At 41.9% G+C, this 14,682-nt stretch overlaps 1 protein-coding gene across 8 annotated transcripts in view; it reads right to left on the bottom strand.

The window, feature by feature from the left end:
* The window catches only part of adgrl1a (adhesion G protein-coupled receptor L1a), a 142,927-nt gene that overhangs the window by 93,141 nt on the left and 35,104 nt on the right, over positions 1-14,682 (bottom strand). The window contains exon 1 of one of the 8 annotated variants that reach the window (XM_086186336.1): positions 1,223-1,382. The exons of 6 other annotated variants lie outside the window; for them this stretch is intronic. The gene's annotated coding sequence lies outside the window, so the exon portion shown is untranslated. Of the gene's footprint in view, positions 1-1,222; positions 1,383-14,682 lie in introns of those variants that run through there. One more of the 8 variants, XM_086186337.1, reaches the window with a different exon arrangement.

Here is a 14,682-nt window from a genome sequence, read left to right as displayed (position 1 = left end):
CCATTACTCGCTCACTTAGTCTCTTCCATCATGCCTCACTCATTCATTTGCTTGCACAAGCACACACACACACACACACACACACACACACACACACACACACACACACACACACTTGTTTGTTAAGAAATGTGTTTGTTTGCTCAGGCCTTCACTTGTCCACAATAATTCTCACCCACTCATTCCACATTCATTCATTGTCCCGGCCACTTGTCCTCTCATCTGTTCCCCGATCTCTGCCACCACTCCTCAGTCACATGTCTTCTCTTTGCTCTCACCCACTCACTCCTTCTACTTCTCACCCATTGTTCCCTGTCACACACTTTCTCTCTGTCACACACACTTCTCATCCAGTCTGTCCCTCCCGATCATTAACCTCCCCAGATGACAAAGCCCTTCACCTCGCTCTCTCTCTCTCTCTCTCCCTGTTCATCCCCCATAACTCTCTCCCAGGGTAAGACTGCTGTCCCCTCTCTATAGATTACCTCCAACCATTTCAATAAAAGATTTAAGAGCTCCTTTAATTGCTAATCAGGTTGTCATGTGCACAGCCAAAATCAGAGGCTTGATAAATAAAGGCTCGTCTCTGTTGGCTGGCGGCTCACTGTGTTTAAGTAGGTGACACCGGAGTGCATTCTGAGCACACCGGATCGATGCCAGAACCCCTGGGGTCTCCTGAAACGGCGAACAGAGACAAAGCTTAGCACTCGATAATAACACAGGGATAGGCAGCTTGCTCCCTATTTTCAGAGCAACTCTCTCCGGGCTTGTCCTCCTCTCCCCCTGCTCGCTCTCATCACGACAGGCCCTTTCAACTCGCCGGTTGGCAGAATTGCATAAACCAAATCCCCCACACGAACCTCCCCCTCCCCCTTTATTTCACAAAAAGTTAAGCTGTTGCACTGAGGGGAGCAAATCAAATATAACCAACAGACACAACAATCATTCCTATCTTCAATCCCCAACCAGCACATTCCCTGCTGTCCAATCATCCCATCACATCCCACTATGGCCAATTTGCCACTATGCCCAATCTCGCCTCCGCAGTCCAACAGTTAGCCATCACTCAAAATAGCAGATCACCAGCCCTCGTTGTCACCCGCCGTGTTGTATCACTGAAACTCCCTCCCGTTTTCCAATACATCCAGGACCAAGTGTGGCTCCACAGACAGACTCTACTACTACATGATGGTCCTCTTTTAACTCTCAAAAAGACCCCTACCTCTTCTCACCCTGCATCCACTTACATTCCCTCCCATTAAAGCTCTTCACCCTGCGATGGCAATATAAAGGTCCACCACTCCCTCTGTGGCTCTTTTCCCTCGCTTTGATTTTCTGTCCATCAATGGGGCGTGGATTAGCACTCTCTTGTTTATCTGCTCGTCAGTTTTATCTATCTATCACTAAGCTATCCGCTGTGCTGCAGTGGGCCTCGGCACTGCATTAATCCCCTATCAGCCAACCATCCATCACCCCACTGTCTATCACGTCAGATCCATCATCCGCCCATCTGTCTCACACTGCACATGCTCAAAGATGATCTCCTTGGAGAGCCAGTCACACAGGGTGGAGGGGACAGCGGGGTGAGGAGGAAATTAAAGAGGGAAACGCAGAAAGAGAAAGCTGGAAGAGAGGGAGAAGATTATACCCTGGGCCTGCTTTCCTTCCCTCGCCCTCTCCCAGCGTGCATCCTTTCTTCATGTCACTACATGCTTATTAGCTGTTGTGTTTGTTTCCTTGTAATTTGTTTGTTTTCCTCGCCTGCTAATTCTAGAAAGTGGGAGGAGAGCCAGTGGAGGGAAAGATAACTGCTGGGGACGAGGGGGGTCATAAATCCCATGAAACCCTGATGTATAGTGAGAAAACCTGGCCCCTCGCTCTCCAGCATGTTGGAGCGGGGAAGGGATATCGTCTAAAGCCTCCAGCTTTAAAACAGCTCAATATCTGGTTTCATCAGGGGTCATTTGTATTTCCATCCATATCTGTGAGCACCGGAAGGTAAGGGGGGGGGGGCGTGAGTGCAGGTGAGAAGGTGAGTGTAGGGCAAACACTTGCAGAAGAAGGGAAGTCCACACAGGTGCATGTAAGTGCAGAGAGCAGGGGCAAGAGCGTAAACAAACACATATTAGGAGCGTGCACGTAGACATTTAGGTGTGTGAACTGCAAATGGTAGCGTGGGTACGCAAACAGGTACGACCGTGGGCTGAAGTACCTTAATTATTGAGACGAGTCTGCAAATATTGAGAGCAGAAAAAGAGATTTTCCTCATCGCTGTCGCTTGATCAACAGGGGAATTGTTAGGTCTCTGTAAATGTACGAGGAGCACGCTCCATGTGAATAATGCCCTGGGATAACTTCTGTTATGAAATGGCGCTGTATAAAATTGGATTGATTTGAACAAGTTGTTAGATGGCAACAGAAAGAGAGAGAGAGCACAGGGAGGAAAAAAAGGTTACTTTCAGACAGTTAGTGCAGACAAAAATAGAGGTTTATGGGGGGGAAAAAATTTAATATGCATTCGCTTTCCAGAGCCCCAAAGGAGTGAGATTGTTTGTTTATATACACACCTTTAACCCGTTTACTGTGAATAACTCAAGGCGATTACACAATTAAGGTTTGCAGCAACACAATTTACCCACTAGCCATTGCTGATGATTTGTTTGATGTGTCGGACAAACAAAATAATGGAGCATGTTTTGCTGTTGAGCGCACGCAGCCTCCCCACCACAAGCCTGGTAGAGCGGTAACATGAAACACGTGTTGCTCATAACTCCAAAAAATGTGCTTTGGTTTCTACTGAGGGAACCAAAAGAAATGAGATCAGTGGTGTATCGCAGTAAAAGATTGATTTCAAGGTCGGAATGAGTTTGTCTTTCTTCAATCCAGGCGGTAGTTCTACTCAGATAATCCAGTTAACACGTAGTATCTGGCCATAATCACATTACCTGCATTCACGTAACCTCTCTGAGTGTAAAGCGGTAAGAAATACAAGAGGTGACGCATAGCTGTGAAGGTTGAAATTTCCTTGTGCATTTAAATTTGGCAAATATCAGGCATCCATACTGTGTATTTAATAGATGTGCTGCTCTTAAACACCACATGACGCAACACAAACCAAATTATATTCGATTTAATTTCGTTGAGGAAGGATCTAATTATGACCCTCTAAATGCCTGTAAGGATAAACTATTTAGCCATTCATCATATTAACTATATGCAGTGTGAGGTGGCGGAAGAATATAGATTGGTGCCCTGCATTTCTTTGAATCTGTACAGTAATTAGGACCTGAGCTGTAGTCCATAACATCTGTAGTTAGTACATAAACACGTGGAGTGGGACTTTTAATTTCTCCTGTTTTTCATTACCAGGCAGGTTTATCCCGCAGTGCACCATAGCTTACAACAGCTCTCGCTGGATGGTTCTCCTAAAATACAAATAATAGATTAGAGCACTGATGATAGTAATGGAATGTCAAGCTTGAAATATGTGTATTTTTTTAGGGCCCTAAAATTAGGCATTCATTCTGATATCGATAAATTGGCAGAACATTTTTTGGTTTGTTTTTGTTTTTGTTTTTTTTGTTTTGTTTTACTGGTGGCAAAGACACTTAATGGATGCAGGAAAACTGAGAGTTAAAAAAAAAATACCCTGTATTTGGCCAAGTTATTACAAAATGTAATCGTGCATATTGTAATAACTTGACTGACACTGGATTTTGGGGGCTGATACTTGTACCAGTATTGGGGAGTAAAGAAAATCTGAAATTCAGTAAAAAAAAAAAAAAAAAAATCCAATTCTTCTTGCAGTGATGCCTCTAATAGTTCTCAAAAATGTACTTGAATGTCAATTTACAGTTTAAACATGCATAATAAATAATTTAAGACCATCAAAAGAAAAATAATAACAATAAAAACTGAGACGTATGAGACAACATCTACAGTATACTGATACCGATTCATCAGGCTGATATTGACTGACCCATCAGTAAAAGTGATTTATCTGTTGAGCTTTAACAATTTTCTTCATCAACACTTGTTTTTAACGGCGTGATAGCTGCTAGACATGTGAATGTTGTGTAAACCTGATGTAAATGTGGTCACCCAGCAACGGAGGAGCTCTTCTTCTATGTAATCTCAGCGTCTGAAGTTCTCCATTACACATAAACTAAGAGGACCGGAAAGTCGGCATTGAGCCTCTGTTTTTATCCATGATGTACCTAAATAAATATCTCCAAACACAAATGTTCCTCTTCTACAGGCGGCGGAATCAGATGAGGCAGCTGTCAGAAAGCATTGGCATCCATCCTGAGTTGGTTCTAATTACAGAACTACTTTCCCTCCTCTGGCTCTGTTTGACAGATACTGCTCAATCACCACCACACTAGTACCACTCACAATTAAGGCCCCTACCGCTGTTATACAATGACCTCACAGACACACACACACACACACACACACACACACACACACACACACACACACACTATAAGAAAAGATACATAATTGGGTTTCACATATACCTCCCAACCTTTGAGAGAAGTCTGGATGCAGCAACCCATTATAGTCAAAATTTGTTACATTGAGGGTGCTCAGAACATCAAGAATGCACCAAGAACTGTCTAGAACTCTGTGTGTGTGCGTGCATGTGTGTGTGTGTGTGTGTGTGTGAGAGAGATTAGCTGAGACGCAACAATATCAGCCTGCTGCGGTGCAGCAGGTTTGGATGAGGAACATCGCACGCTCTAAAGTAGAGGTTTAGGGTTAGTTTGCTAATGTCTGGGATGAAAGAACAGGATATACAAAACACCCATTCCTGTAAATGTTTCACAATAAAAGCCTTGGTAGTGAATGATGATGTTATTTCCATTGAAAAAGAGGGTTTTATTGACAAGTGAATACAGGAAGTTTTGAGTTTGTGTTAACAACATAATGCAACAACTCTGTACTAAGATATGACCAAATTTACTCATTCACACAGAGGGAATTAGAATTAAAGGCCTATTACTTAAAGAGGATACACTTAAAGAGCCGGTTCATTCATGGAAGTCTCACCGCTACAATTGAATCTTGTTCATTTAACGTGAGAAGTGTTGGCGGGCAAAGTGGTTTGACATTCAAATTATAGCACAATCCTGCTTTTCCTATTCTATTCAACTTTTTCCTGTTATATTTTCAGATAAAGATCAGCTGAATTTAGTCTGTAGATCTCCGCCTACTGACATCCAGAGATATTAAAAATGACTTGCTAGACAGAGGAATTGTCTCCTAATAAAAATTTGTGTTTGGAATACGTTTTGCCATGCACGCTACCATCAACACACTTCAAAAGAGTGTGCAACTGGACCACTCTATGATACACGTGTTGCTGGGCCACACTAAAGAAAATCAAATTGTTTCCACACACTTTAAGCAACAAAATCTGTGAGGTTGTTCTGTGAGTCTGAGCGAAATTACACTTTTCTCACCTCCATAAACATTCAGCCCTGTGTGGATTGACAGGCTGTGACTGACAGCTGAACATGCCGAGGGTGTTCATAAATGTGTGAATTTTTTTTTTTATTACATGTTTTTATAAGTAAAATGATCTTTGATATAGGCTGCTTAAATCTAATCCTCTGATATGGGGACTACATGGTATTAGGGTTATGTAAAAAAAAAAAAAGAAGAAGAAAAAGAAAAAGTGATGGTGCAGAAACCTAATGTGAGGATGCATCTGCTCCACTTGCTTCATTGCTCAGACACCTCGACAGTTACTTGTGTGTGTGTTGAGTGCGTGTTGAGTGCGTGTGTATGCGTACCCCGGCATGTGATGCGTCATTCTTTGACATAAATGCATGCCGTTGCATGTACAGTAAAGACCAAGTATAAATTGTAAATGCCGGTCTTACGATAAAAGGCTGAAACCTGCAGTCCATAACAGATCCAACAATCCTAGAGAGAGAGAGAGAGAGAGAGAGAGAGAGAGAGAGAGAGAGAGAGAGAGACACACACACACACACACACACACACACACACACAGAGCAGAGAGCCAAACAAACACTCGCTCTACCTCATAAACACGTACCTACATTATTTCGTACACACTGAATTAATCAGCAAGTAGACAAATAGCTGAATAAATACTGTGGATAACCAGATCAATATTGTACACTCAATTCATTTGAGTTCACAGAGATGTCAAATTCTGCATAGTTCCATAGCACCCTGATTAAACCGGCACCGCATTAATTCAGCAAATCAATAAAACCAATCTTTGAAATAAATCACATGGATGACTAGAGCCAATTGGAGGGCAAGATCACATTAAAATCCCCTTGCTCCAACTGCATATCTATGTCAAGCAGGCAACGCTCTGATTTGCTATTTGGATTCCACAATTTGTGGAATAAAAATGATTAATCCATTAAACAATAACCAGGGTGGCAAGAAGGCACATGGTAATTCTATAATGATCAAAAGCTCAATTAAGTCCTTTTCGATTCTGTTCCCTAAATGTTTCTGGCTGCAGTGTGTGTTTGTTTGTTTGTGTGTGTGTGTGTGTGTGTGTGTGTGTGTGTGTGTGTGTGTGTGTGTGTATGTATGTATGTGTGTGTGTGTGTGTATGTGTGTGTGTGTGTGTGTGTCTTGAGTGTATATTGAGTGTGTTGTTTTTGTGTTGTGGAGCTGTGAGGTGACCGTAGGTTAAACTGTGGTCTGGCAAGTGTCTTTTGTGGTCAGATGATGTCTGACATGAGGTTCATGTTCATACTCTAATAGCAGCACATGCAGAAGCGCGGGTGCTATGATGGTAATTGTTACTGGATTATACACACATTAATATCCTCCCAGGCAAACCACTGCATCTTAGGAGAAAAACACTATTTCGTATCATTTTTGCATGAAGCATTCCTTATTTTGAAAGCAAGCTGTCGACTTTATAGTCACTGCAGTTCAGAGACAAATGCAGGCTTCATGCATGTTTGCTGAGCATGACACTTTATTTTACAATTATACTTTTAAATCGACATCCGGTTCAGCTTGTATAACGTTTCTGAAGAAATACAGGAACAGTACAACCTCAATACCCTCGGTGTTATGTCAGAGGGAACATGTCCAAATCGGACATAAAGGTTCCCTCTGCTCCCTGCGTGTCCAGAGCTCATCACCGTGCCACCGCTCTCTCTGCTGCAGGGTTACAATGGAGCTGTGGACATGCTTGAACCACACTCTTTATTTTCTGCTATAGTCCAACACCCAAAGGTACAGAGCCCGAGAGAAACCGGGAAAAAAATCAATGATTTAAAAAAAAAAAAAAAGAAAAAAAAGAAAAACCTTTCCCAAGATTTCAAAAGTTTTCATGTATATACTTCCGGGTCAGTTTGACAACCGTTTGAGGTAATCTGGGCAGTTTGGAAAATCTATGGAGGAGTCAAAAAAGGAGGATTTCAGTCAAGACGGGTCCCGCAGGAGGACATCGTGAAGACATGAAGAGCAACCAACAGGGTCAAGGTCACCGTCTTTGTGAGGTAGAGCAAAAAGACCTTGCACAAATTTGTGGGATCTCACAAAAGTAAACTTTTTTCGAGCAACTTATCGATTTGTTGATCCCCCCCCCCCCCCCCATGTCCCCTCCAGGGCACCGTACCAGGGGATCCAACTTATCTCCAGATTTCAAATGAACACAGTTTTAAATGGACCACAAAAACAATTCATATATCAACAATCGTAATGCTCTACTCCAACTTCATATTCTCATTTAAGCACTTTCAACTGCGAGGTAAATCACATTGTACTCTGACAATTGCCAGTACACGCATGACCCTGCATGGCCACAGAATTATTAGAGACCAAAACAACATATCAGACAACTGTTGTGGTGGATCGTAAATAATAAATACTAGCATCAGAGAGGCTAAGATACTGTTATGCTACTTTAATGTCAGAGAGTAAATCTGTGACAACACAAATGAGGGTTGTGTTTTCTTCTGCTCAGAGTCCGTAGTGCAGAGGAGCAGAGGGCATGGGGATTGGGGAGGAGCGTCAAAAGGCGGTCTCAGGTGAGACATGCATAGTCCCAACATAATTATAACCCTTAATTAATCCACTCCGGATGTGCTCTCTCTTTCCTTCACTCTTTTCCTCTCTGCTGTACTTCGTTGCACTGGGTGTATTTTTCCGTTGTGATGCTCCTTCCTCCTCTATGTCTTGTCTGGCATCTGCCTTCTGTATTTATTATGCTCTAGGTGTTTTTGCGGCTGTTTATGAATATATGTGCCCTTTCACACTTCCTTCTAGGAGCTCCAACTCCCCTCCCCCCCCTTTTCACTCCAACTCCCATCATAGCTAACAAAACAGCTTCTTTCAAACACTTCTTTTGCTCCTGTGTTGTTTCTTTGTGTTGCCTCTTTTCACAGCTTACAGCATGAAAACACATCCACATCCACACACACACACACACACACACACACACACATCCGAATGTTCCAACGGGAATGTGCCGACACAAATGCAAACTCACAAGAGCTGTCCTCTGTGGCACGACTCAAGTGAGTCTCAGTGGTGAACATCACTGATTGTGAAGACCAGACTGGCAGAACAAGGGTCCACAGAGACGGAGGTCCAGGTTATATCAATGTCCCTTCTAATCTACCTGCCCGACTGAATGCACTGTTAGCTCAATGTTGGGCTCCTCCTGTGCAGGTCATTAGTACCTTTTAGGGTCCACACTCACACACACATAAAAAGGTGACTCATACTGCCCCTGTGCACGTGTGTCCCCCAAAATCCAGTTCATTATACTGGTGTGATTAATCTGTACTACAACCAGGCTCTCGAGTCTGTGTACATCTCTATTAGCGGTAGAAGAGAACTCTTTTTACACTTAACTACAATATATTTGGATTTTAGGGAAATTTGTACTTCTACTCCGCTACATTTAAAGGGACATATTGTACTTTTTTACTTCACTACATTTATTAAACCCATCAAATAATATGAAGAAAGAAATATTTGGACAGAAAACGCTGGTGAAGATTGTGTAATTTCTGATTTGAAGCCTCAAAATAACCAGAGTAGCACAAGTGGAACACATTCAACTTTAACATGAACTTTGGAGGTCAGTGTTTCCAGGACTTAACATTAATATCACGTGGACTCTTTACTTTTATTACTTAAATAAACTCAAGAGCAACTATTTCTCTTCTTAATTTAGGCACAATTTTCATGTAGACTTGTATTGGAGTGGTGTTTTATTTTTAATGAAGTATAGGAACTGTGTACTGCTTTCACCACTAAACTTAGTGATGACGTAAGTGCGCTCCGGCCAGGTCAGGCCCAGAGCCATGCGAATGCCAACCAGCGAGGGAGGAGGGACAATCGTGCCTCAGCGTGGCACAACGTGACCAACCAGGCCTTCAGAGTGAGGATCTATTGCGCCGCTGTTATTCCTCGCCGTCTGTATCAAAGTACACTGAGACGGTATGGGCAAGCAGAGACAATGGCACTGAATCGACGTGAGTAAAATGGGACATAAATGACGATGTTGATGTTGCACCTTTGCTGCAGATAAAACCAAACACTGTGGTGTCGTTGGCTCTGACTACACAACCAACCTCATAATAGTGGGGTCTACGGAGTGCGAGGGGTCATTGGCAGAAAGTGAGAAGCTGGTCATGGAATGACCATTGAGGTGTAATGAATGAGCGTGGGGTGTACAGCAGCAGATGAGGGGTCCATACATTGCTCTAAGCTGAAGGTAATGAGCACAAAGGTGACAGTATTGATGCTGTGAGAGCGCCAGGTGGAAGAAGGACTGACGAGCACAACTCCTGCCATTACCTCTCAGTCTCTCGCTCTGGCCAAGCCAATTAGAGGGGCTCATCCACCACTCGGGTTTGCACCCTCTTTCAAGCTATCAGAAAAACATAAGGATTGATTGGACAAGCTATTAGGTCAATTGATCCCTGTTTCCTCTCATCTGCGTGCTCCTCCTTTTTCCGACGGACAGGTTGGACGTGGAAAGCTACCCCAATTACTTGACGACAAGGATTTAACGAAGATGGACCCTCTCTTTATCTCTTTGTGTGCGTGCTGTGGTTTTTTTTCGTGAAACGGTCTCCTTTCCCCAGCTGAGATTTATTTTTTGTTTCGATGTGTCACTCACATTGAGTCCAAAGATTTAATTCTGCGAAAACAAAGCTCCTCTAGTTTGCAGTACACAGTATGAGGCTTCATTCATTACTCCGTATTTGAAATTGGTGCAAAAGGACCTGAATCAATCTCAGTGTTAAGAGCACCGTTGCCATTATACACCTTTGTCCTTAGCTGCCATGAGTGATTTCCTAAAATGCCAGAGAACCTGTCGAATAAGATTATAATCATTTGTGATCATTATCCTCAAGTACCTTTAAAACTCATTAAATACATGTTGAGAAATGAAAACTGCCACACATAGACTGAGCTGATAACTGGTGTTTGACGTTGCTTTCACATGAATAGGAAAATCAGGCATGCTGAAAACAGCAGTTAAAAAAATGGTCATTGGAAGATTACAATTACATTACAAGTATTTGGTTGCCCCCCCCCCCCCCCCCCCCGCATTCTGTATTAAACCCAGTGAATTGCTGGTCAGGCTGATTGCTCACATTGATTGAGCATCACTGAGTCTTTTCACTGCTGTACACCAAGTTGCCTCTCAGTCGATAGATACAACCAAAATACACCGGTCACTCAATCCAATGTGTTGCTACATGGGCCCATCTAGCTAATTTAACACCCACTCCATTTATGAAAAGAGCCCTCATTGATTTTTTTGTGTTCATGTGCTCTTGTTGCTCCTGTTCATTTTCGCCATGCTGGCGCCTACACGTGCTCACAACTGGCAGCGACTGAAATGAATTAGTGTCTTATGGTTCCTGTAAGATTGGCTTCTCAAAAGCCCACACCTTGATCCTTTCTTCAGATGTAGCAAAAGTCTGGGGGTGGGGTGGGGTGGGGTAGTTACAGGCTGCTCCACACACACAGTTACATTCATAGCAACAAAAGGCCACAAGCTTCAAAATGGATGCACAGCCACTATCACCTTTGCACCTCCGCACCACAGCAAAAACAATTTCTGCTTGTTGCCTATTATGTGCCTCTCCTCCTCTTTTATTGTACCATCTCCCTGCACTCTCTTCTATTTTCCTTCACCCTCCTTGTCCCCTCACTATCCTTCTCTTTCCAATCTATTATTGCCTGTACTAGCTCCCAAACTATAATATAGCATTTAAGGAGGAAACAGCCAACACATTACCAATAGCCATAAAAACACAATAGGTTATTTCTGATTCCAGTAATTAGTCCAGCAAAAGCGGTTTAAAGCCATTTCCACTGAGTTTTGTCAGCAGTGGTAAAACATTGAACCACAATAACTGTCATTATAATCATAATAGCGCTCCTGTCTTATCAGACTGGTGACAATCACAGAGCTGCCACTGCCAGGTAAACTGCACTGCCTGTGAACGAAAGAAGCAAGAAAAGTGTTTCCACGGCGCCACACAATAAACAGTTTCTAGGTCAGTCTAGTGAAAAACTGCCCAACAGAGACATGCCATTTTGGCATCAACTGAAAAGGGCATAAAAGATTACCCTTTGCGTATGCACAAGAGGTGCCTTGGTGCACCTCAAGAGACACTGTAAAAGAAAAAAATGCATCCCAGCATAGTCATCCATCAGTAGATACCTCCACTCTAATGAGAGGGAATAGGTTGAGGCGAGCTCACCGCCTGCAATTAAGCTGTTTTAAATCTTGAACCTACTCGGATAAAAAGTAACAACCAAAAATGTATTTTTTTTGCTGCAAATGTCGACAAATATACAATGATAAGGTGAGGAATATTGTTCCAAAATGGCTGTGGAAAAGGTCGCAACCAGTCGCCCAGGTTTCAGAATGATTCGGAGTGCTTTATCAAAATGACATTTTAGTAAAAAAAAAGGTCAAATATTGGCATCCGGATACAATTCAATCCCACAATGTTTTGTTTAGAATGGATTATAATTGAAAACATTCTTCAGATTTAAAATAAATCAATACAGAGCATGAACATGATTATTAAAAACTAAATTCCAGCAGGGATGAGAAGTCAAGGGCTGGCAGCCCAGCTTAGCAGGCTTGTAGTTCTAATCGGATGTCATATCTGGAAGACTTTCATCATCACAAGGCAATAATGGGATTTATCTTTTATTTAAGTTTATCGTCAGAATACACTGCAGTGAACAGCTCATCTGCTACCGACTCGCTTTAAAAGATTGATTTCTTCCTGAGTGAGCTAGCATGTGTGTACAGTTAAGTGTGTGCGAAGTGTGTGTGTGTGTGTGTGTGTGTGTGTGTGGTTGAAAATCTCTTGCAATCATCAGTACCAATGAAGCATCTTCACTAGGACGAAAAAGAAAGATAATTTGTTTAGCAGTAGCTGTGTGTGCAGGTTTAGATTTATTCTCATTTATCTCTTGCATTCATATGAAAAAACGGGCATGTTTTCTTAAGGCGTTTGATGGGAAATCATTGTTCATGCGTTTTATATAAATCAAAAGCTGATATTATGACAAACGTTACTATAGTTTCATTGTTTAAATGAGGATAAAACAGATAATTGAAGATACTTTACATCTAAAGATAGAAAATATAATTGAATTGTGGATTAGATGAATCATTATACCCGCAGCACAATCTGTTTTATCTTTCTTTTTAATTATGATATTCTTTTGTGCCAAAGGCCACTGCAACTTGCACGACAGTGTGCAGCAACTGAAAGCCACTCTCATTTTCATGTCACACCACCATCACGTGTGTGAAAAGGTTGTCAGTGTCGAATCCAGTCAAAATCAAGAAATCTTTGTTGACTTGTAGTCATTGATATGTTTCCCCGGCTGTAATTTGCAGCATTGCAGGAAATTTTTAGACATGACACATTACCATGATGCCAAAGGCTTTCTGCATCTCTCTTTCGAATCTGGTAAATGTTATTCTCAAATTATACATTGAACTAGCATAAATGTAAAAACATCTTCTATCCTGGGGATATAAAACATCATAGGTCATTTTCTGAAATTCATATCAGTGCTGTCGTTCTGCTTTCTAATTATTTTTTGTTAATATATTCATTTACTTAGCCTGCTTTAAAGAGCTGCAGGGGGCTACATACATATTGGAGCACAAAAATGCAAAGGAAACACACCAGCGTTCACTTTCGGGACTAATTTTCATATGCGTTAAAAAAAATCCTACATCTGTGGGTGTAAGCGTGCGTATGCGCGCGCACACACACACACACACACACACACACATACACAATATGTGTGGTTTTGTGTGTGTGTGTGTGTGTGTGTGTGTGTGTGTGTGTGTGTGTGTGTGTGTGTGATGCTCGTTCACACATGCATGAGAGGATACACATCTGTTAAAACTAAATGCATTTAGTAGATAAGAGGGGAAATCTGAGCAAAGAAGAAGCAGGCAGGTTCAAAGCTTTCCATGGAATAGTCCTCATCAAATCCTGGCCACAGTACTAAAAAAACAGTGAAATAAATCTAATTATGATTAGTGACTTATTAAAAGTCTGACGATCATTAATGCCATGCTAATGCGTGACTATTATTCAACCACTGAAAGCCGAGAATAATTTTTCTGATGGTGATGTGACACGCAGACAAGGGGGAAATAAATCCCTCTGTCTTCCCGGGGAGAGTGTTTGGCAGTAAACCAATTCCAAGTCTGGCTTCTTGAATGCCCAGATAACACAATCAGACAGTTGCAATATTGCTGTTTTACCACCTGAAGAATTTGAATTTCATTTAGCCCCTTCAGAATAGTAGACATGCCAATTTTTCCCCGTGAATTGGCAGGACAAACACAATGCACCACGGCAAAATGAGGAAAAGGCTTACCAGCAGAAAATAACTGTTTTCAGAGTCTTTGTTTGCCTCCTCAGGTTCAATTTTTATCATAATAACACACAAAGACAAAAGATTTAATTTCTTCTATCACAATGTAGGCTGCCAGTTCCTTTTTTATTAGATGTTTTATTATACTGGGAATTATATCAGCATAGTACAATATAATAAGGGTCTCTCAATCTTGATATGAACCCCCTAAACATTACGGGGTCACATTTTAATTATAGCTATAAGAGAGGATTTTTCCTGGTGCGGTTTTATGTAGTGCAGTGATACATCATTTTGAATCTTTTAAAGGTGGTCACACACACTTTATGGGTTCAAGTTAAATTCAAGAGAAATTAAAGTACACCTCAATTTATATGGGGGCACCCAGGAAGATTCCTCAAGGACTCCTTAGCCAGGCAGACCCCTCTGAGAGCCGCTGGCCAGTAGGTAACGATTTGACAAGGTGCAGGATTAATGGTTTACTCTGAGACATGAAGAGAGCAGTTCACTTTGAGGCTCTGGACTTTGCTCTGATGCATTTATTCCTCTAATAGTCAATGGGCTGCTCAATTCCCTGAAGGGAACTTGTGCTCTGATTTAAAAAGAAGAGGACGCGGTGAGAGGGATGCTAAAGTCACATATGTAGCCAGCACCCAAACACGACCCTCTTTTCAACGTGTACTTTTTAATGGAAATCAGGACGATTCATTGTACAAACTGACACTCTGAATCGCGCTTGTCTACGCTTTCACAGGACGACATGTCATCTCTTCGACAAGACCA

Source organism: Aulostomus chinensis, chromosome 18 (assembly GCF_037954235.1).
Source record: "Aulostomus chinensis isolate RoL2024-O1b breed Wild chromosome 18, RoL_Achi_v1.0, whole genome shotgun sequence".
NCBI lineage: Eukaryota > Metazoa > Chordata > Actinopteri > Syngnathiformes > Aulostomidae > Aulostomus > Aulostomus chinensis.
Note: the sequence above shows the minus strand (reverse complement) of the source record. Positions and strands in the feature narration are given on the sequence as shown.